The sequence below is a fragment of the Empidonax traillii genome, unplaced genomic scaffold, assembly GCF_003031625.1.
Source record: "Empidonax traillii isolate 1590-97213 ecotype Southwest subspecies unplaced genomic scaffold, ASM303162v1 scaffold2114:size46232, whole genome shotgun sequence".
Classification (NCBI taxonomy): Eukaryota; Metazoa; Chordata; class Aves; order Passeriformes; family Tyrannidae; genus Empidonax; species Empidonax traillii.
In genome coordinates, this window is record NW_020957307.1 from 22,928 (window position 1) to 26,070 (window position 3,143).

Here is a 3,143-nt window from a genome sequence, read left to right on the forward strand (position 1 = left end):
GGTGGAAAATCCACCTGCGGGAGCGCGAGGTGGGAGTTAATTAACCTGGCAAAGCTACGCCAGCCAGAGCGACCCCCAGAATGCCCGTGGAATGCCCATCCCGCCTGGCACAGCGGGATCAGCCCGTGCCTTCGGGGAGAGGTCGCCCCGCACTTCCAAATATCCTTTCCCGTGGAGCAGAGACACAACGGGAGCGGCTCCTTCCCGGTTCCCGCCGAGGGGCTCGTTATTCCGGAGCCACCTGGAGCACCCCGGGGCTGGGGAATTCCTCTCCACGGCTCCCTTTTCCCTCTCAGGGCTCTCCCGAGGCCCTGCTGGGCTCGGGAGTTGGCTCTGCCTCTGCACAGCAGCTCTTCCAGGTGCTGCCAAACGGTCCCGGGGGCTCTCCCCGGGAATACAGGGGCTGAAATGTCTCCCTCCAGGATCCTGGGAGGATGTAACCCAGGGAGAAGCACGGTGTGCTCATCCGTGGGATTAGACAGCAGAGAATCCACAGGCTCAGGCAGTGAGAATCATGGAATCACGTAATGGTTTGAGTTGGAAGGGACCTTAAAGCTCATCTCCTCCAGGGCAGGGACAACTTCCACTATCCCAGGTTACTCCAAGCTGGCCTTGGACACTTCCAGGGATCCAGGGGCAGCCACAGCTTCTTGACAAATCCCAGTGCTAGGGCAGCATCTCCCCTGGCCACAGCCTGTGGAAGTTTGGGAACGGCCAAACTTCCCAAGGCGTCTCTTCCCATCCTCATCCACGTTCTCACGCAGCAGCCAAAAGGATCCCAGCAGGATTCCCCCTTCCCTGGCAGCCTGGGGAGGGGGAACTGCCAATCCTGGAGTTATCCTCGGAGCCACCCATCAGTTTTTGGGAGCCCTGGCACGCGTTTTGACTTGGGGTGGGGGTAACACAGAGAGCACAGTTCTGTAGGACAGTTGGGAATATCACCCAGCACCGAGCGACTTTTCCATCTGCTGTTCCCAACCTCAGGCAAACATGACGGTAGCAGCTCCCCCCATCCATGTCTACACCCCAAACCCCAAATTTAGAGCCACAAAGCACAGCTGCCACACCTGGACAGGGCTAAAACCCCACAGCCCAGGCAGGGCTCTGGGATGGACACTCAGCTCCCACTCCCCTGCTCCGACAGTGCTGCCATCCCATAGGAAGCCAGCCAGCCCCAATTCCCACCCCAGGTGCTGTTGGTTGATTTTTGATCCCAGACACTGCCTTGGCTTCCACAGGAGCCTTTCCCAAGGCACAAGCAAGCCCAAAAAAGCCTCCCAGCTCCAAGGACTGCCACTCCAAGGCTGCAGCAGTGATACTCATCCCAAAGGATGTATCCTGGAATGCAGTTACCAGCAGGATGGGGGCTCGTGTCTGCCTTAAAGTGGTTTCAAACAAAAAAAAAGTCAGGAAAAACCTCTAATTAATCCAGCAAAATCAAAGTTTAGCACGTGAGGATCAACTGAAAAACCATGGATTCACCCATTTTATTCCAGGCTTGCACTTATGGAAGGGCTGGGAGGTCTCCCTGGAGGCGAGATGCCCTCCCAGTCCACACATTCCTGGTCACCATTCCCCATGACCTGGCTCTGCTGCCACCAGATGGGAAGGGAAGAGGTGCTGAGCGAGGCCTTGGAGTCTGTGTCATGTCCTTGGGATGCAGCAGTGGCTCAGGGACTCAGGGATTCAGGGATTCAGGGACTCAGGGCCAGGCTCAGCTCCTGCTCACACTGGTGACAACCCAGGACAACACCAGCCCCATCCCGGTGTGCTGGAATTGGGAATCTGGCCCTGGGATTCACCCATTGGCACTCCCCATGTGGGAATCCCCCTGGTTTTGTGGTGGAAAGCAGGGATGCCCGTGGATGAGACATCCCAAGTTTTGGGGGTGTTTCAGGGATGGCTCCCCATGGCGGGCACAGCATGATCCGTAGGGGCTGGAGAGGTGTTTCCCTGGGAGCACAAGAGATTTGCAGGGTGGCAGCACCCCAATTTCCTCCAAACCCTTCATCCAGCCCACACTGAGCTGCCCCACTGACACCAGGATGCTGGGAAGGGGAATCCCACCAGGATGGGCTTCACCACGCTCGGCCTTCCCTCAGTCCTGCCCGTGACAGGGAGACAGGGAATCCTCGGCTGTGTGACCCCAACAAGACCATCATTCCATGTGGGATAAACTTCCATAGTCCTGCACCTGCAGGCAGGTTCCACTGGGGGGGTTTGAGCCTGCCTGTCCCCCCACAAAGTCTCCTACACACCCCAAAACCACTGCAGTCCCTCTTCTGAGGTCGCTCCAGGACCAACAGCTCCAGCTGAGCCCACACGGAGAGGTGGGATGGGACAGGGCTCAGACCAAGGAGAGGCAACAGCAGGATCAGAGTGGGATGTGCACAAACTGGGATGCAGAGCAGGAGCTGCTCCCAAGCCTGGGATCCCTCCCCCCCAGTGGCACAGCAGTGGGGTGGTGATGCCCCACTTTCTCCCACAGGACCTTTGGAAGTGAAAGCAGCAGGACAGGGTGTTCCAACCATGGGCTGGAGCAAAAAGCTACCCTACAGAGGGGCTGCAGGACCAGCCAAAAGGCCTGAGCAGGACCAGGCTCCAAAATTCCCTCCACCCACAGCCCTGGCTCCACATCAGTCGCCCCCACAGCACCACAGCCCTGCCGGCGGCTCCTCAGGGTCACGGCACCTCCACAGCCTCGCTGCTCCTGCTCTGGGCTCACCCCTGGCAATCCCAGCCTGCCTGGGCATTCCCTGGGCATTCCCTGCCCAGCCCAGCCTGCCTGGGCATTCCCTGGGCATTCCCAGCCCAGTCACCTCCTGCTGAACCCGAAATTCATCCCAGCTGGGGCTCAGCACGCTCTAAGGGGAACCTCATCCCCTTTGGAGGCTGGAGTATGGAGGGGAGGATGAAGCCAGGCCAGGGGGATGCTCCTGGTGGGAGGGGTGGAAGGGATGCAGGTGGGCTTGGGGGGGATGAAGATGGGATGGAGGGATGCAGGTGAGCCAGGGGGGTGCTCCTGGTGGGAGGGATGGAGGTGGGATGGGGGGATGCAGGTGAGAATGGAGGGGAAGCAGGTGGGAATGGAGAGGATGAAGAGGAGCTGGAGGGAATGCAGGTGGGCTGGGGAGGGATAAAGA